Genomic DNA, 21586 nt, shown 5'->3' on the forward strand with positions numbered 1-21586 from the left:
AAGTTTGCCACAAGCCACCTGGGAGACACACCAAACATGTGGAAGAAGGTGCTCTCGTCAGATGAAACCAAAATTGAACTTTTTGGCAACAATGCAAAACATTATGTTTGGGGTAAAAGCAACACCCTGAACACACCATCCCCACTGTCAAACATGGTGGTGGCAGCATCATGGTTTGGGCCTGTTTTTCTTCAGCAGGGACAGGGAAGATGGTTAAAATTGATGGGAAGATGGATGGAGCCAAATACAGGACCATTCTGGAAGAAAACCTGATGGAGTCTGCAAAAGACCTGAGACTGGGACGGAGATTTGTCTTCCAACCAGACAATGATTCAAAACATAAAGCAAAATCTACAATGGAATGGTTCAAAAATAAACATATCCAGGTGTTAGAATGGCCAAGTCAAAGTCCAGACCTGAATCCAATCGAGAATCTGTGTAAAGAACTGAAAACTGCTGTTCACAAATGCTCTCCATCCAACCTCACTGAGCTCGAGCTGTTTTGCAAGGAGGAATGGGAAAGAATTTCAGTCTCTCGATGTGCAAAACTGATAGAGACATACCCCAAGCGACTTACAGCTGTAATCGCAGCAAAAGGTGGCGCTACAAAGTATTAACTTAAGGGGGCTGAATAATTTTGCACGCCCAATTTTTCAGTTTTTGATTTGTTAAAAAAGTTTGAAATATCCAATAAATCTCGTTCCACTTCATGATTGTGTCCCACTTGTTGTTGATTCTTCACAAAAAAATACAGTTTTATATCTTTATGTTTGAAGCCTGAAATGTGGCAAAAGTTCGCAAAGTTCAAGGGGGCCGAATACTTTCGCAAGGCACTGTACCTTCTCAAGGGGGAAGGGGGGGGGCTACAAAAAATATAGAACGGGAACCTAAAAGGAATGCAGCTGTGAATAATGTTTAAGGACACTTGGAAACATCCCGTGTTGCCAACTCCTCAATAAGGAAAGTAGCTATTGACTGTCCTAAAAGTCGCTAGAAGTTGATAAATGACATCATCACCTAATTTGCATAATTGGCCGTGTGCATGTAATTGTGATGGACGCTGTAGGACGCTGAATATCGTCGTGGGAGAGACAAAAAGTGAGTTAAAAACACTGGTTCCGTGACCACACCTGCCAACACATACTACAACATCTGACCATTTCTAGTTGTTGTAGGTTTATCAATCCCATTTTTTTTCTGATATTCTTCACATGTTGTGGAAGCCATCTGATGTGTTTCCAGTTCTAGACATCAATAATTCATTTATAACTTGTCAATGAAAGATGACTTTCGAAATAACAAAAACACAAAAAAAATGTTTTTTTTTAAATGTGTGCTTGATCCTTTGTATTCTGAACTATGTAACTCCTATCTATCTTCTGATATCTTTTTAGCATGTAATTACACATTAATTTATTAAGTTACTTTTGGGTATGTCTATTTAGGTGGGAAATCTACATTATGCAATAAATAGGATAAATGGTCCACTATAGACTATATGGGTCACTATGGTATAGGTGGAATGTGACAATCTGTCTATAACCAGCCTGTGGAGGTCTATAACTCCATTCCTATTCTATTCAGAGTTTAGAGAAATAAATCACATTGGAAATTTGCTTTAATCAGACTGGTTAATGAGCTGTAATCAGACTGGTTAATGATCTATAATGAGACTGGTTAATGAGATATAATCAGACTGGTTAATGATCTATAATCAGACCGGTTAATGAGCTGTAATCAGACTGGTTAATAAGAAATAATCAGACTGGTTAATAATCTATAATGAGACTGGTTAATGAGATATAATCAGACTGGTTAAGGATCTATAATCAGACTGTCAAGTTCTGACCTTGATTTCCGTTGTTTTGTATTTATTTAGTATGGTCAGGGCGTGAGTTGGGTGGGCAGTCTATGTTTGTTTTTCTATGTTTTGGGGCATTTCTATGTTTTCGGCCTAGTATGGTTCTCAATCAGAGGCAGGTGTCATTAGTTGTCTCTGATTGAGAATCATACTTAGGTAGCCTGGGTTTCACTGTGTGTTGGTGGGTGATTGTTCCTGTCCCTGTGTTTGTTGTCACAGGATAGGCTGTATAGGTTTTTCACGTTCCGTTGGTTGTTTTGTAGAGTTAAGTTATTTCATGTATCGTTCATTTTCCATTAAAGAAACATGAGTAACCACCACGCTGCTTTTTGGTCTGCTTCTCCTTCGACAGACGAACGTCATTACACAGACTGGTTATTGAGCTGTAATCAGACTGGTTAATGAGCTATAATCAGACTGGTTAATGAGCTATCATCAGACTGGTTAATGATCTATAATCAGACTGGTATTGAGCTGTAATCAGACTGGTTAATGATCTATAATCAGACTGGTTAATGATCTATAATCAGACTGGTTATTGAGCTGTAATCAGACTGGTTAATGATCTATAATCAGACTGGTTAATGATCTATAATCAGACTGGTTATTGAGCTGTAATCAGACTGGTTAATGATCTATAATCAGACTGGTTAATGAGCTATAATCAGACTGGTTAATGAGCTATAATCAGACTGGTTAATGAGCTATAATCAGACTGGTTAATGAGCTATAATCAGACTGGTTAATGATATATAATCAGACGGGTTAATGATCTATAATCAGACTGGTTAATGAGCTGTAATCAGACTGGTTATTGAGCTGTAATCAGACTGGTTAATGAGCTATAATCAGACTGGTTAATGAGCTATAATCAGACTGGTTAATGATCTATAATCAGACTGGTTAATGAGCTGTAATCAGACTGGTTAATGAGATATAATCAGACTGGTTAATGAGCTGTAATCAGACTGGTTAATGATCTATAATCAGACTGGTTAATGAGCTATAATCAGACTGGTTAATGGGCTATAATCAGACTGGTTAATGATCTAGAATCCGACTGGTTAATGAGATATAATCAGACTGGTTAATGATCTATAATGAGACTGGTTAATGATCTATAATCAGACTGGTTAATGAGCTATGATCAGACGGGTTAATGAGCTGTAATCAGACTGGTTAATGATCTATAATGAGACTGGTTAATGATCTATAATCAGACTGGTTAATGAGTTATAATCAGACTGGTTAATGACTATATAATCAGACTGGTTAATGATCTATTATCAGACTGGTTAATGATCTATAATCAGACTGGTTAATGATCTATAATCAGACTGGTTAATGATCTATAATCAGACTGGTTAATGATCTATAATCAGACTGGTTATTGATCTATAATCAGACTGGTTAATGAGCTATAATCAGACTGATTAATGATCTATAAACAGACTGGTTAATGATCTATAATCAGACTGGTTAATGATCTATAATCCGACTGGTTAATGATCTATAATCAGACTGGTTAATGATCTATAATCAGACTGGTTGATGAGCTATAATCAGACTGGTTAATGAGATATAATCAGACTGGTTAATGATCTATAATCAGACTGGTTAATAATGATCTATAATCAGACTGGTTAATAAGATTTGTTTGTTGATTTTGGAAAAAAATCCGCCCTCACTTGGCCCCGCCCCACCCACTTAACCAATCAAACTGCATATTTTTTATTAAACACTGTCCTAAATAGTATGTGCCGAATTGGTAAACAGCATGCTGTTTAAGTATGTAGTACGCTAGTATGGGTATTGGGACACGGACAGTGTATTGGCCTTGCTAGTCTACAGTACCTGTCACCTGTGATCCCTCCAGTTATATCCCTCTAATTCACAAAGCCCTCGACCTAAATACTGTATGTACCATACCATGCCATGCCAGGGCCCAGACACAGCTAAGTGGGTTAAAGTGAATAGCATTAGTGTTCACACACACACACACACACACATACACACACATACACACAGCGATGGATAGAGGACATACACACTAAGGGTCCAGATGTCTTAACCAAGTGGTATGTGCTGTGCTCTCATTGAGTAACGAGATGACAGTTTAATATTCTAGTTGAGGTCATACTGGTTAAGGTCATACCAGGTCTGTTTGCCAACCCTGGTTGTTTCTGCTTCAGCTAAATGATGCTGGAGCAGCTACTTCAACTAGACAACTAGTGTCTTGTCAGATAATGAACACCCGACTCCTTTGGACCCACCAGGGAGAGATACAAGTAAACATGAGAGAGAACTCGTATTAAATGACCCTCCCAGGGCTGATCAGTATTATAAGTAGTAGTAGGCCTGTCAGTGTTGGCTGAAAGGAGGTTCACCTGTCAGTGTTGGCCAAAAGGAGATTCACCTGTCAGTGTTGGCTGAAAGGAGGTTCACCTGTCAGTGTTGGCTGAAAGGAGGTTCACCTGTCAGTGTTGGCTGAAAGGAGATTCACCTGTCAGTGTTGGCTGAAAGGAGGTTCACCTGTCAGTGTTGGCTGAAAGGAGGTTCGCCTGTCAGTGTTGGCTGAAAGGAGGTTCACCTGTCAGTGTTGGCTGAAAGGAGATTAACCTGTCAGTGTTGGCTGGAAGGAGGATCACCTGTCAGTGTTGGCTGAAAGGAGGTTCACCTGTCAGTGTTGGCTGAAAGGAGGTTCACCTGTCAGTGTTGGCTGAAAGGAGGTTCACCTGTCAGTGTTGGCTGAAAGGAGGTTCACCTGTCAGTGTTGGCTGAAAGGAGGTTCACCTGTCAGTGTTGGCTGAAAGGAGATTCACCTGTCAGTGTTGGCTGAAAGGAGGTTCGCCTGTCAGTGTTGGCTGAAAGGAGGTTCACCTGTCAGTGTTGGCTGAAAGGAGATTCACCTGTCAGTGTTGGCTGAAAGGAGGTTCACCTGTCAGTGTTGGCTGAAAGGAGGTTCACCTGTCAGTGTTGGCTGAAAGGAGGTTCACCTGTCAGTGTTGGCTGAAAGGAGGTTCACCTGTCAGTGTTGGCTGAAAGGAGGTTCACCTGTCAGTGTTGGCTGAAAGGAGGTTCACCTGTCAGTGTTGGCTGAAAGGAGATTCACCTGTCAGTGTTGGCTGAAAGGAGGTTCACCTGTCAGTGCTGGCTGAAAGGAGGTTCACCTGTCAGTGCTGGCTGAAAGGAGGTTCACCTGTCAGTGTTGGCTGAAAGGAGATTAACCTGTCAGTGTTGGCTGGAAGGAGGATCACCTGTCAGTGTTGGCTGAAAGGAGGTTCACCTGTCAGTGTTGGCTGAAAGGAGGTTCACCTGTCAGTGTTGGCTGAAAGGAGGTTCACCTGTCAGTGTTGGCTGAAAGGAGGTTCACCTGTCAGTGTTGGCTGAAAGGAGGTTCACCTGTCAGTGTTGGCTGAAAGGAGATTCACCTGTCAGTGTTGGCTGAAAGGAGGTTCACCTGTCAGTGCTGGCTGAAAGGAGGTTCACCTGTCAGTGCTGGCTGAAAGGAGGTTCACCTGTCAGTGTTGGCTGAAAGGAGGTTCACCTGTCAGTGTTGGCTGAAAGGAGGTTCACCTGTCAGTGTTGGCTGAAAGGAGGTTCACCTATCAGTGCTGGCTGAAAGGAGGGCTTTTCAAACACACCAGACCATTTTTTTCCTCGATTTCCCCACACCGGCCAAATTTTCCTTGATTGTTTTTAGTAAAATAATTATAATTTTGCTTAAAAAACAACAACAAGTTTGACAGGCCCGCTGTGCTTAAAAATGGACCAGCCCAAATGCCAGATGGTGAGTCCGCCCCTGATCCCCACCCTTCCTTGTAGCCTATTAGCCTGTTATCCTGCAAGCACTGCCTGTTTGGTCCAGCTCCTCCCGCATGCCACTGAAATAGTGTGTCAGGTGAGAGTAACCATGGAGATTATTTAGCTAGGAGGGAGAATGAAGGAGAGAGAGAGAGAGTGGGAGGAAATCTCTCTCTGTAGCCTATTCCTTCCCACAGTACCGCGTTTTACCGCTAGGCTTACTACAAACTCGAGAGTAGGTCGAGCCCAATAGCATCCCTTCTGCATGCCTCTTATTGCGCGCCTCTCCCTGCCTCCACCTCTCTCTCTCTCTCTCTCTCTCTCTCTCTGTCTCTCGCTCTCTCTCTCTCTCTCTCTCTCTCTCTCTCTCTGTCTCTCGCTCTCTGTGTCTCTCTGTCTCTCTCTCTGTCTCTCTCCCTCCCTCCAGTTGCTCCCGCTGCGCCTTGTGGATTCAGAGACACCAGCAAACCGAGAACCGTTGACAAGCATCGTTATCCTCACGCACCAGCAGCAAAACCCCAAATATAATCCAAAATATGACATTCTTAACGATACAGCAGAAACAACCCGTGATTTGACAACTTCTGACAAACGATTTACAGTCCGTTAGACGCTCGTAGCTGTAAACGGTAAGTGAATTGTTTTTGATTCTGCATTTCATGTTCATTTGAAGAAATGATCCGGTTATTTCCTATACCGCACCTGCTCCGGTTTCATAAACAGATGGTGCGCTATGATAATGACAATATTGATGCTGATTAAATCTCGTTTAGAATTGTTTTTTGTTGCTGCTGATTAGGCTATAGCTTGACTACCGTGGATAAACATAGCCCGACGTGTTATTAAAACGCTGGATAGTACAGCAAACAAACACTGGGAGAAGCAAAACAGCCTGCAGCTTTTAATTAGTTGGTATCTGTTTGGATTTGTTTTATGCTAATATTTCATTTTTTATATGGATTATTTTTTTTTACCGTAGGCCATTGCATTTAATATGATCAGATCATTGTTGCCACCACCAAGGAATCGTAGCCAATGATGTGTATACATACCCTAGATATTCTTTTCTATGTATTGGCCATTGCAGTCTTTGAAGCCACTGGTCGGCCATATTGGTACTCCCCGGTAAGGGACAGTCCTCCGTAGGAATGAATTGAATTCTACAGTATTTCAATTAAATGTTTCATGGACAAAATGACATATTTTTTTAGGTATTTAGTAACATTAGTAATCCCAAGCATTTGTACTTTTAGAAAAACATTTTGATGTCATTTTTCTTCTTGCGTTTAAGCTCCCACACTATAATTTGTGAGCTAAGAAAATGTCAATGGTGGCTAAGTGTCAAGATGGAGGCATGGCGGCGACATCACAGCACCACCTGTCTAGTGAAATATATACATCATTGATCATAGCCTCTTGCCTTTCTTTCCTGAACAAGCTCATGAGGGAGACTCAGTAATTTACAAGGCATGTTGACTAACTTCTTAGAATGTGTCTGCAGTTGCTTTTCTCCTCCATTAATGAGGGGGTTTAGGGACATAGAAAACAGCAGCATTGGTATCCGATATGTAGGCTATTTTGTGAAATGTTATCATTTATTTTCAGATTAAACCTGCTACCATGCGCACTCATGCAATACAGCCTGACCAGTGAGCAAAATACATTGGAAATACGTCATTTTGGTTGAAACAACATCTATGCAAGGTGTTGTGCTCCCTGGGTAGACCTATCTATCTATCTACTTATCTATCTATCTGCTTATCTATCTATCTACTTATCTATCTATCTATCTATCTATCTACTTATCTATCTATCTACTTATCTATCTATCTATCTACTTATCTATCTATCTATATACTTATCTATCTATCTACTTATCTATCTATCTGCTTATCTATCTATCTACTTATCTATCTATCTATCTACTTATCTATCTATCTACTTATCTATCTATCTATCTACTTATCTATCTATCTACTTATCTATCTATCTGCTTATCTATCTATCTGCTTATCTATCTATCTATCTACGTATCTATCTATCTACTTATCCATCTATCTGCTTATCTATCTGCTTATCTATCTATCTGCTTATCTATCTATCTGCTTATCTATCTATCTGCTTATCTATCTATCTACTTATCTATCTGCTTATCTATCTATCTGCTTATCCATCTATCTGCTTATCAATCTATCTGCTTATCTATCTATCTACTTATCTATCTGCTTATCTATCTGCTTATCTATCTATCTGCTTATCTATCTATCTGCTTATCTATCTATCTACTTATATATCTATCTACGTATCTATCTACTTATCTATCTATCTACTTATCTATCTATCTACCTATCTATCTATCTACTTATCTATCTATCTGCTTATCTATCTATCTGCTTATCTATCTATCTGCTTATCTATCTATCTACTTATCTATCTATCTACTTATCTATCTATCTACTTATCTATCTATCTGCTTATCTATCTATCTGCGTATCTATGTATCTGCTTATCTATCTATCTGCTTATCTATCTATCTACTTATCTATCTGCTTATCTATCTATCTGCTTATCTATCTATCTGCTTATCTATCTATCTGCTTATCTATCTATCTACTTATCTATCTATCTGCTTATCTATCTATCTGCTTATCTATCTATCTGCTTATCTATCTATCTACTTATCTATCTATCTACGTATCTATCTATCTACTTATCTATCTATCTACTTATCTATCTATCTACTTATCTATCTATCTGCTTATCTATCTATCTGCTTATCTATCTATCTGCTTATCTATCTATCTACTTATCTATCTATCTACTTATCTATCTATCTACTTTTCTATCTACTTATCTATTTATCTACTTATCTATCTATCTGCTTATCTATCTATCTGCTTATCTATCTATCTGCTTATCTAGCTATCTGCTTATCTATCTATCTGCTTATCTATCTATCTACTTATCTATCTGCTTATCTATCTATCTACTTATCTATCTATCTACTTATCTATCTATCTACTTATCTATCTACTTATCTATCTATCTGCTTATCTATCTGCTTATCTATCTACCAACGTATCTATCTATCTACTTATCTATCTATCTGCTTATCTATCTATCTGCTTATCTATCTATCTGCTTATCTATCTATCTATCTACTTATCTATCTATCTACTTATCTATCTATCTGCTTATCTATCTATCTGCTTATCTATCTATCTATCTATCTACTTATCTATCTATCTGCTTATCTATCTATCTGCCTATCTATCTATATACTTATCTATCTATCTACTTATCTATCTATCTACTTATATATCTATCTACTTATCTATCTATCTGCTTATCTATCTATATACTTATCTATCTATCTACTTATCTATCTTGACAGTTGATCTTTTACTTCTGCCTACTCTCCAAAACAGTTATGCCAGCTGATATTCAGATGGCCAACTAGAGTCATTTGTTTGTGATGTTGAAACAATGCCTAAGTAATATCGCCCACCAGGAGGTTTTCCATAATAAGGATAGATAATGAGACTGACCCAATAGGGAGAGACAATGAGACTGACCCAATAGGGAGAGACATACCAGTAAGCCAGGAGAGACAATGAGACTGATCCAATAGGGAGAGGCAATGAGACTGATCCAATAAGGAGAGACAATGAGACTGATCCAATAAGTAGAGACAATGAGACTGATCCAATAGGGAGAGACATACCAGTAAGCCAGGTGAGACAATGAGACTGATCCAATAGGGAGAGACAATAAGACTGATCCAATAGGGAGAGACAATGAGACTGATCCAATAAGGAGAGACAATGAGACTGATCCAATAAGGAGAGACAATGAGACTGATCCAATAGGGAGAGACATACCGGTAAGCCAGGAGAGACAATGAGACTGATCCAATAGGGAGAGACAATGAGACTGATCCAATAAGGAGAGACAATGAGACTGATCCAATAAGGAGAGACAATGAGACTGATACAATAAGGAGAGACAATGAGACTGATCCAATAAGGAGAGACAATGAGACTGATCCAATAATGAGAGACAATGAGACTGATCCAATAGGGAGAGACATACCAGATAGCCAGGAAAGACAATGGGACGCTGAGATGAGATCATGACTTTAATTTCCCTGTGGGAGAAGTTTGATTGCAGCTTTGTGCATAAATAAAAACACACAATCAAACCTAGAGATACATATATATATATACACAAACACTAGCTGCAGAAACACACTGGGGTTGGAGAAGACAACTCAACTGAGAGGTGTAAACGTGTGTGTGTGTGTGTGTGTGTGTGTGTTGGCCTTGCTGAAGCTTTGGCAGAGAGGAGACTGGCATTAGAGTCCAGAGACAGGAGGAGACCACTAAACACACACAACACAACACAACAACAACACAACAACACAACAACAACCCAACGCAACACACGGTCTCTGTAGAAACAAGCAACACCAGAATTGTGGGTGATCTCTGTAGGAAGTAGCAACACCTGAATTGTGGGTGATCTCTGTAGGAAGTAGCAACACCTGAATTGCGGGTGATCTCTGTAGGAACAAGCAGCACCTGAATTGCGGGTGATCTCTGTAGAAACAAGCAGCACCTGAATTGCGGGTGATCTCTGTAGAAACAAGCAACATCTGAATTGCGGGTGATCTCTGTAGAAACAAGCAACACCTGAATTGCGGGTGATCTCTCTAGAAACAAGCAACATTTTCACTAAGCCAGTAGTCAGGCATGAATAACAAAATCTCTCTGTGCGTCCTCTAAAACACAACTCAGCCAAGCAGCACTTGCTTCTTGCCCGCTTAACCCGGAAGCCAGCCGCACCAAAGTGTTGGAGGAAACACCGTACACCTGTCGACCGTGTCAGTATGTATTGCGTTGAAGTGCCTTAGAACCATTGCACCATTCGGGAGGCCCTCTGCTTTGTTGATAAACTAACCTCACTTTTGAGAAGATAGCTCTTGAATGTTTTGGTGAACCTACTGGAGAGCTCTACTTTGTTTACACCCATTCAGCATCGTTCATCGCTCTTAAGTCCTTAGCCCCGCCCATTCAGCATCGTCCACACCCTCTTAAGTCCTTAGCCCCGCCCATTCAGCATCGTTCACACCCTCTTTAGTCCTTAGCCCCGCCCATTCAGCATCGTTCACATCCTCTTAAGTCCTTAGCCCTGCCCATTCAGCATCGTTCACACCCTCTTAAGTCCTTAGCCCCGCCCATCTCATTAAGGATTCACATGAGGTCATGTACTAAACAACCAATGATTTCAAGACTAAAGGCTGGTTTAGACTACGTGTATCGACAGTTGTCGCCATGACATCATGAACATTCTATTGTCGTCCGACATCAAACTTGTCATTGTCATTATGAAAAAGTATAAACACAAAAACTACAAAAAATTACAAATGTATTAATTTAAAAATCATTCCTCAGTGATCTACACACAACACCCCATAATGACAAGTTCAAAACAAGTTTTTAGATTTTTTTAAAATAAATGTATTAATTTTTTATTTTTTTTAAATAAACCTTTTATAAGTATTCAGACCCTTTGCTATGAGACTCGAAATTGAGCTCCGTTGCTTCCTGTTTCCATTGATAATCTTTGAGATGTTTCTACGACTTGATTGGAGTCCACCTGTGGTAAATTCAATTGGCTTTGGAAAGACACACACCTGTCTACAGTGCCTTCGGAAAGTATTCACATCCCTTGAACTTTTTCACACTTTGTTCTGATACTAGCCTTATTCTAACATTTATTTTAGTTTTTTCCCTCATCAATCTACACACAATACCCCATAATGACATCACAATACCCCATAATGACATCACAATACCCCATAATGACAAAGCAAAACCGTTTTTTAGACATTTTTGCAAATTTATATAAAAAATAAAAAAACGAGCCACCCATTGCCTTGATGACAGCTTTGCACACTCTTGGCATTCTCTCAACCAGCTTCCCCTGGAATGCTTTTCCAACAGTCTTGAAGGAGGTCCCACATATGCTGAGCACTTTTTGACTGTCCAACTCATACCAAACCATCTCAATTGGGTTGAGGTCGGGCGATTGTGGAGGCCAGGTCATCTGATGCAGAACTCCATCACTCTCCTTCTTGGTCAAATAGCCCTTACACAACCTGGACGTGTGTTTTGGGTTATTGTCCTGTTGAAAAACAAATCATAGTCCTACTAAGCGCAAACCAGATGGGATGGCGTATCGCTGCAGAATGCTGTGGTAGCCATGCTGGTTAAGTGATCCTTGAATTCTAAATAAATCACAGACAGTGTCACCACCTCCTTTATTTATTAATAATATAGAGATAAAATAGATGATGAGATGATGTCGCTGGAGGAATAAAGAGATAAAACAGATGATGTTGCTGGATAAATAAAGAGATAAAACAGATGATGTTGCTGTATAAGTAAAGAGACTTTTGGGATCCACGGGTATCCTAATCCTCTGTCCCAGTAGGCCTATTGAAAATGTAGCTAGAAGGTTCATTAACTAGGCCTCAATTTCTCATCCGGCTCCCTCCCTCCCTATCTCCCTCCATATCTCTCTCCCTCCTTATCTCTCTCTCCCTCCCTCTATATATCTGGGTGTCAGTGGTGGACAATCATACCCATTTAAAGGAGTAAAACTAGGCCTACACACTGTTTTAATGGAACAGCATTGAAACTACTGTGTGTCTTCGACCAGACGTCTATACTGTACAATCAAATCCCCTTCATGTTCATATCAGTGATATCTTCAACCCTCCCATCTCTCTAGTACTGAGTTTGTCTATCTTTCTTTCTCTATCTAGCAGGTTTCTGTTCCCTGACGTTTAAATAATGCAGCAATGTTTTGGACCACCGTGTCTCTCTTCAGAGAAGTACACAGAAACATTCCCTTCAGAAACATAAATAACATTCACATCTTAACCCTTCATCTCTCCGTGTCCTCCCTCCACATATCCTCCTCCCTCCATGTATCATTAACTATCTCCTCTCCCACATCCTGGCACCTGAAATGTTTTGTTTTTTTACAGTCTGTTGGTCGCTGGACCAGCAGTGTGAAGGTCTGCGCTCAGACACGAATGAATGGTGGTCATTACGTGAGAGAATGACTATAGGGTTCAGCAGGTACTTGCACTCAAACCATAAACATGAAATGAGCCAGTCTGTTGTCGAGAGTAACCATGTTTATATGCTCACTAATATATACTTCCACACCAATATGGAGGGGGGGGGGGGGGGTAGTGGGAGGGATTGGGTGGCTAGGTTGAATATGATGTCTTCATAGGGGAGAAGGTAGCTAGGTTGAATATGTCTTCATAGGGGAGAAGGTAGCTAGGTTGAATATGTCTTCATCGGAGAGAAGGTAGCTAGGTTAAAGATGTCTTCATAGGGGAGAAGGTAGCTAGGTTGAAGTTATCTTCATAGGAGAGAAGGTAGCTAGGTTGAGGATATCATCATAGGAGAGAAGGTTGCTAGGTTGAATATGTCTTCATAGGAGAGAAGGTAGCTAGGTTGAAGATATCTTCATAGGGGAGAAGGTAGCTAGGTTGAAAATGTCTTCATAGGGGAGAAGGTAGCTAGGTTGAAGATGTCTTCATAGGGGAGAAGGTAGCTAGGTTGAAGATATCTTCATAGGAGAGAAGGTAGCTAGGTTGAAGATGTCTTCATAGGGGAGAAGGTAGCTAGGTTGAAGATATCTTCATAGGAGAGAAGGTAGCTAGGTTGAAGATATCTTCATAGGAGAGAAGGTAGCTAGGTTGAAGTTATCTTCATAGGAGAGAAGGTAGCTAGGTTGAGGATATCATCATAGGAGAGAAGGTTGCTAGGTTGAATATGTCTTCATAGGAGAGAAGGTAGCTAGGTTGAAGATATCTTCATAGGAGATAAGGTAGCTAGGTTTAAAATATTTTCATAGGAGAGAAGGTAGCTTGAGAGGGGAGATGGTTGAGCCACATCTCTTGAATTCTTCTCTTTATGTCTTCCAATTCCTTCTCCATTCTCTCTCTACCAGAGTTCAGACATAACGTCTGTACGTGAAAACTATTTGTGACTCGTTTCAGGCGTAGAGTATGTATTTCACAGGAGATGCATAATTTATTTTTTTTTCATTTTATTATAAAAAGATAAATAAAAAAAATTCACCTTTATTTAATTAACCAGGTAGGCTAGTTGAGAACACCTTTATTTAACCAGGTAGACTAGTTGAGAACACCTTCATTTAACCAGGTAGGCTAGTTGAGAACACCTTTATTTAACCAGGTAGGCTAGTTGAGAACACCTTTATTTAATTAACCAGGTAGGCTAGTTGAGAACAAGTTCTCATTTACAACTGCGACCTGGCCAAGATAAAGCATAGCAGTGTGAACAGACAACACAGAGTTACACATGGAGTAAACAATTAACAAGTCAATAACACAGTAGAAAAAAAAGAGAGTCTATATACATTGTGTGCAAAAGGCATGAGGAGGTAGGCGAATAATTACAATTTTGCAGATTAACACTGGAGTGATAAATGATCAGATGGTCATGTACAGGTAGAGATACTGGTGTGCAAAAGAGCAGAAAAGTAAATAAATATAAACAGTATGGGGAAGAGGTAGGTAAAATTGGGTGGGCTATTTACCGATAGACTATGTACAGCTGCAGCGATCGGTTAGCTGCTCAGATAGCAGATATTTGAAGTTGGTGAGGGAGATAAAAGTCTCCAACTTCAGCGATTTTTGCAATTCGTTCCAGTCACAGGGAGCAGAGAACTGGAATGAAAGGCGGCCAAATGAGGTGTTGGCTTTAGGGATGATCAGTGAGATACACCTGCTGGAGCGCGTGCTACAGGTGGGTGTTGCCATCGTGACCAGTGAACTGAGATAAGGCGGAGCTTTACCTAGCATGGACTTGTAGGTGACCTGGAGCCAGTGGGTCTGGCGACGAATATGTAGCGAGTGCCAGCCGACTAGAGCATACAGGTCGCAGTGGTGGGTGGTATATGTATATAATATATATATATATATATATACAGTGCCTTGCGAAAGTATTCGGACCCTTTGAACTTTGCGACCTTTTGCCACATTTCAGGCTTCAAACATAAAGATATAAAACTGTATTTTTTGTGAAGAATCAACAACAAGTGGGACACAATCATGAAGTGGAACGACATTTATTGGACATTTCAATCTTTTTTAACAAATCAAAAACTGAAAAATTGGGCGTGCAAAATTATTCAGCCACCTTAAGTTAATACTTTTGCTGCCACCTTTTGCTGCGGTTACAGCTGTAAGTCGCTTGGGGTATGTCTCTATCAGTTTTGCACATCGAGAGACTGAATTTTTTTCCCATTCCTCCTTGCAAAACAGCTCGAGCTCATTGAGGTTGGATGGAGAGCATTTGTGAACAGCAGTTTTCCGTTCTTTCCACAGATTCTCGATTGGATTCAGGTATGGACTTTTACTTGGCCATTCTAACACCTGGATATGTTTATTTTTGAACCATTCCATTGTAGATTTTGCTTTATGTTTTGGATCATTGTCTTGTTGGAAGACAAATCTCTGTCCCAGTCTCAGGTCTTTTGCAGACTCCATCAGGTTTTCTTCCACAATGGTCCTGTATTTGGCTCCATCCATCTTCCATCAATTTTAACCATCGTCCCTGTCCCTGCTGAAGAAAAGCAGGCCCAAACCATGATGCTGCCACCACCATGTTTGACAGAGGTGATGGTGTGTTCAGGGTGATGATCTGTGTTGCTTTTACGCCAAACATAACGTTTTGCATTGTTGCCAAAAAGTTCAATTTTGGTTTCATCTGACCAGAGCACCTTCTTCCACATGTTTGGTGTGTCTCCCAGGTGGCTTGTGGCAAACTTTAAACGACACTTTTTATGGATATCTTTAAGAAATGGCTTTCTTCTTGCCACTCTTCCATAAAGGCCAGATTTGTGCAATATACAATTGATTGTTGTCCTATGGACAGAGTCTCCCACCTCAGCTGTAGATCTCTGCAGTTCATCCAGAGTGATCATGGGCCTCTTGGCTGCATCTCTGATCAGTCTTCTCCTTGTATGAGCTGAAAGTTTAGAGGGACGGCCAGGTCTTGGTAGATTTGCAGTGGTCTGATACTCCTTCCATTTCAATATTATCGCTTGCACAGTGCTCCTTGGGATGTTTAAAGCTTGGGAAATCTTTTGTATTCAAATCCGGCTTTAAACTTCTTCACAACAGTATCTCGGACCTGCCTGGTGTGTTCCTTGTTCTTCATGATGCTCTCTGCGCTTTTAATGGACCTCTGAGACTATCACAGTGCAGGTGCATTTATATGGAGACTTGATTACACACAGGTGGATTGTATTTATCATCATTAGTCATTTAGGTCAACATTGGATCATTCAGAGATCCTCACTGAACTTCTGGAGAGAGTTTGCTGCACTGAAAGTAAAGGGGCTGAATAATTTTGCACGCCCAATTTTTCAGTTTTTGATTTGTTAAAAAAGTTTGAAATATCCAATAAATGTCGTTCCACTTCATGATTGTGTCCCACTTGTTGTTGATTCTTCACAAAAAAATACAGTTTTATATCTTTATGTTTGAAGCCTGAAATGTGGCAAAAGGTCGCAAAGTTCAAGGGGGCCGAATACTTTCGCAAGGCACTGTATATATTAGCAGAAATACCTTCTGGAACGTGTGAACTTTCATGTGCCTTAATAACAAACCTATAAATACGAATAAAATTGTTAAATTGCCAGCCTTATTGGTTTAGCCGCAGAAAAAGACAGGGACCATGATTGGCTGAGATAATGAATGAGCTTGAAATGCGGGGAGATGAGTTTGGATTGGTCTGCCATGTAGCATACTTCTGTCTATAACGTGAGCTGTTCAGTAATGGTGTTAATAGGTTTTTCTGTGTTCACTCAAACATAACATTTGTAAGATGATACATACTACTAAATAGGTTTTTCTGTGTTCACTCATACATAAAAGGAGGGCTTGAGCTGCTGGCAGATCAAATACACAGCTGGAAAGCCGATTCAGTTGTTTACATGTCCCAATAATTTGACAGTTTGCTCAGAAAATCAGCAAATGCTTACTTCGATTTTAACCGTACCCGATTAAGATAGTAATGTGTTTACATGCTTTTTCAGATTCATATCTAATTATTACACGGAACCCAAACCGGCTGCGCGCGTGCGCCATCATGCATACACGTATTTTGTCCCCCCACACCAAACGCGATCACGACACGCAGGTTAAAATATCAAAACAAACTCTGAACCAATTATATTAATTTGGGGACAGGTCAAAAAAAGCATTTAACAATTATGGCAATTTAGCTAGTTATCTGTTTCTAGCTAATTTGTCTTGGGTATATAAACATTAGGTTGTTTTTTTACCTGAAATGTACAAGGTCCTCTACTCCGAAAATTTATCCACACATAAAACGGTCAACCGAATCGTTTCTAGTCATCTCTCCTCCTTCCAGGCTTTTTCATCTTTGAACTTATATGGTGATTGGCATCTAAACTTTCATAGTATTACCATGACAACCAGCAACACAGTTCGTCTTTAATCACCCACTGGGGTATAACCAATGAGGAGATGGCACGTGGGTACCTGCTTCTATAAACCAATGAGGAGATGGGAGAGGCAGGACAGCGCGATCTGCGTCAGAAATAGAAAGGAGTTCTATTTTAGCCCTTGGCATCGCAGACGCTCGAGCAGTGTGAGTGCAATAATTGAATAACATAAATTTCTACATTTATTTTGCAACTCAAAATAGGGTATTATTGGGTATTATTGGTCAGGGTATTAGTGTGCATTTAAACGTACTCAATTAAAAAATGAAGTGGAACTGGCTTTGAGTTGACGTTGAGGGCCCTAGAAATAAATAAAAAGACAAGAGAAGAAAAGAGATCGTATGAGAGGGGGAAGGTTGGAGGAGAGGGGGAAGGTTGGAGGAGAGGGGGAACGTTGGAGGAGAGGGGGAAGGTTGGAGGAGAGGGGGAAGGTTGGAGGAGAAGGGGAAGGTTGGAGGAGAAGGGGAAGGTTGAAGGAGAGAGGGAAAGTTGGAGGAGAGGGGGAAGGTTGGAGGAGAGGGGGAAGGATGGAGGAGAGGGGGAAGGTTGGAGGAGAGGGGGAAGGTTGGAGGAGAGGGGGAAGGTTGTAGGAGAAGGGGAAGGTTGTAGGAGAGGGGGAAGGATGGAGGAGAGGGGGAAGGTTGGAGGAGAGGGGGAAGGTTGGAGGAGAGGGGGAAGGATGGAGGAGAGGGAAGGTTGTAGGAGAGGGGGAAGTGGAAATTATTGATGCACTTGAAAGCTGCAGCTTGTCCCCCCCACCCCTGTCTCTCTTTCTCCCTGTCTCTCTCTCTCTCTCTGTCTCTCTCTCTCTCTCGCTCTCTCTCTTTCTCCCTGTCTCTCTCTCTCTCTCTGTCTCTCTCTCTCTCTCTCTCTCTCTCTCTCTCTCTCTCTCTCTCTCTCCCTCTCTCTCTCTGTCTCTGAATCTCTCTCTCCCTGTCTCTCTCTCTGTCCCTGTCTCTCTCTCTGTCCCTGTCTCTCTCTCTGTCTCTCTCTCCCTGTCTCTCTCCCTGTGTCTCTATCTATATCTAATTTTAAATTAAATTTTAAGGGCTTTATTGTCATAGGAAACATATGTTTACATTGCCAAAGCAGGTGAAGTAGATAATAAACAAAAGTGAAATAAACAATACAAAATAATAGTAAACATTACACTCACAAAAGTTCCACAAGAACAAAGATGTTTCAAATATCATGTTATGTCTATACACGGTATTGTAATGATGTGCAAATTGTTAAAGTACAAAGGGGAAAATTTAAAAAAATCAACATAAATATATGTTGTGTTTACAATAGTGTTTGTTCTTCACTGCGCAACAGGTCTCAAATATTGCTGCTGTGATGTCACAATATGGCATTTCACCCAATAGATATTGGAGTTTTCAAAATTGGATTTGTTTTCAAATTCTTTGTTGGTCTCTGTAATCATACATTTGACAGAAGCTTGCTTGAGGGACTCTTCTCCAGGTTCATCTTTCTGTAGGGGGAATGGTTTGTTATGGAAGGTTTGGGAATCGCTTCCTTTTAGGGTGGTTGTAGAATTTAACGGCTCTTTTCTGGATTTTGATAATTAGCGGGTATTGGCCTAATTCTGCTCTGCATGCATTATTTGGTGTTTTAGGTTGTAGGCTGTTTTGGCAGAATTCTGCTTGTAGAGTCCCATATTGTGAAGTCTTGGTTGGTGAGCGGACCCCAGACCTCACAACCATCAAGGGCAATGGGTTCTATAACTGATTCAAGTATTTTTAGCCAGATCCTAATTGGTATGTCGAAATTGATGTTCCTTTTGATGGCATAGAAGGCCCTTCTTGCCTTGTCTCTCAGATCGTTCACAGCTTTGTGGAAGTTACCTGTGGCGCTGATGTTTAGGCTAAGGTATGTATAGTTTTTTGTGTGCTCTAGGGCAACAGTGTCTAGATGGAATTTGTATTTGTGGTCCTGGTGACTGGACCTTTTTTGGAACACCATTATTTTTGTCTTACTGAGATTTACTGTCAGAGCCCAGGTCTGACAGAGTCTGTGCAGAATATCTAGGTGCTGCTGTAGGCCCTCCTCGGTTGGGGACAGAAGCACCAGATCATCAGCAAACAGCAGACATTTGACTTCAGATTCTAGTAGGGTGAGGCCGGGTGCTGCAGACTGTTCTAGTGCCCTCACCAATTTGTTGATATATATGTCGAAGAGGGTGTGGCTAAGCATAATTACTGTCTCGCCCCCCGTGGAAATACATGTGTGTTTTTTGCCAATTTTGGTTTGTATACATGGATTTGATCATGTCAGATCTTTTTTCCACAACACCACTTTCCATCAGTTTGTATAGCAGACCCTCATGCCAAATTGAGTCGAAGGCTTTTTTGAAATCAACAAAGCACGAGAAGACTTTGCCTTTGTTTTGGTTTGTTTGGTTGTCAATTAGGGTGTGCAGGGTGAAAACGTGGTCTGTCGTACGGTAATTTGGTAAAAAGCCAATTTGACATTTGCTCAGTACATTGTTTTCATTGAGGAAATGTACGAGTCTGCTGTTAATGACCATGCAGAGGATTTTCCCAAGGTTGCTGTTGACGCATATCCCACGGTAGTTATTGGGGTCAAATTTGTCTCAACTTTTGTGGATTGTGGTGATCAGTCCTTGGTTCCAAATAATGGGGAAGATGCCAGAGCTAAGGATGATGTTAATGAGTTTAAGTATATTGTTAAGTATAGCCAATTGTAATTTGTTGTCTATATATTTACCATTTAATTTAGGATACCATCAACACCACAGGCCTTTTTGGGTTGGAGGGTTTTTATTTTGTCCTGTAACTCATTCAATGTAATTGGAGAATCCAGTGGGTTCTGGTAGTCTTTAATAGTTGAGTCTAATATTTGTATTTGATAATGTATATGTTTTTGCTGTTTATTCTTTGTTATAGAGCCAAACAGATTGGAGAAGTGGTTTACCCATACATCTCCATTTTGGATAGATAATTATTCGTGTTGTTGTTTGTTTAGTGTTTTCCAATTTTTCCAGAAGTGGTTAGAGTCTATGGATTCTTCAATTACATTGAGCTGATTTCTGACGTGCTGTTCCTTCTGTTCCTTCTTTTTCCGTAGTGTATTTCTGTATTGTTTTAGTGATTCACCATAGTGAAGGCGTAGACTCAGGTTTTCCGGGTCTCTATGTTTTTGTTTGAATCATTTTCTCAATTTCTTTCTTAGGTTTTTACATTCTTCATCAAACCATTTGTCATTATTGTTAATTTTCTTCGGTTTTCTATTTGAGATTTCAAACCATTCATTTTTTTAGGTTGAAATTTCTAGATTTGATAGGGAAGCTGAGAGGTCAAAAATACTGTTTACATTTTCTACTGCCAAGTTTACACCTTCACTATTACAGTGGAACCATTTGTCCAGGAAGTTGTCTGGAAGGGATTGAATTTGATGTTGCTTAATTGATTGTTGGTACATTTCTACACTACATTCCTTCCATCAATAGCATTTCTTAATGTTACTCAGTTCCTTTGGCTTTGATGCCTCATGATTGAGTATTGCTCTGTTCAAGTAGACTGTGATTTTGCTATGGTCTGATAGTTGTGTCAGTGGGCTGACTGTGAACACTCTGAGAGACTCTGGGTTGAGGTCAGTGGTAAAGTAGTCTACAGTACTACTGCCAAGAGATGAGCTATAGGTGTACCTACCATAGGAGTCCCCTGAGCCTACTATTAATTATGTACATACCCAGGATGTAACAGTGCTATAGGTGTATCTACCGTAGGAGTCCCCTCAAAGCCTATTAACTATGTACAGACCCAGGATGTAACAGAGCTATAGGTGTACCTACCATAGGAGATTGACTATGTACAGACCCAGGATGTAACAGAGCTATAGGTGTACCTACCATAGGAGTCCCCTCGAAGCCTATCATTGACTATGTACATACCCAGGATGTAACAGAGCTATAGGTGTACCTACCATTGACTATGTACCTACCCAGCGTGCGACAGAGTTGTGACCTGTTTTTGTTGTCATAGTTGTGCCTAGGGGGGCATATGGGGGAGGGAATGCTGTCACCTCCAGGTAGGTGTTTATCTCCCTGTGTGCTGAGGGTGTCAGGTTCTTGTCCAGTTCTGGCTTTTAGGTCGCCACAGACTAGTACATGTCCCTGGGCCTGGAAATTATTGATTTCCCCCTCCAGGATGGAGAAGCTGTCTTCATTAAAGTATGGGGATTCTAGTGGGGGGATATAGGTGGCACACAGGAGGACATTTTTCTCTGATAAGATCATTTCATTTTGAATTTCTTGTCCAAGCTGGTCCTGCAAGCTGCTCCCCAAGACAGCAACACAATTAGACCTAACCAAAT

The 21586-nt window shown here is 40.5% G+C and overlaps 1 protein-coding gene across 1 annotated transcript in view; it reads left to right on the top strand.

Annotated features, from left to right (window-relative positions):
- Positions 1-6113: 6113 nt before the first annotated feature.
- The window catches only part of LOC139372783 (regulating synaptic membrane exocytosis protein 3-like), a 67614-nt gene continuing 52141 nt past the window's right edge, over positions 6114-21586 (top strand). The window contains exon 1 of the mRNA XM_071112587.1: positions 6114-6294. The gene's annotated coding sequence lies outside the window, so the exon portion shown is untranslated. The remainder of the gene's footprint in view (positions 6295-21586) is intronic.

Source organism: Oncorhynchus clarkii, chromosome 18 (genome assembly GCF_045791955.1).
Source record: "Oncorhynchus clarkii lewisi isolate Uvic-CL-2024 chromosome 18, UVic_Ocla_1.0, whole genome shotgun sequence".
In the NCBI taxonomy this organism is placed as follows: domain Eukaryota; kingdom Metazoa; phylum Chordata; class Actinopteri; order Salmoniformes; family Salmonidae; genus Oncorhynchus; species Oncorhynchus clarkii.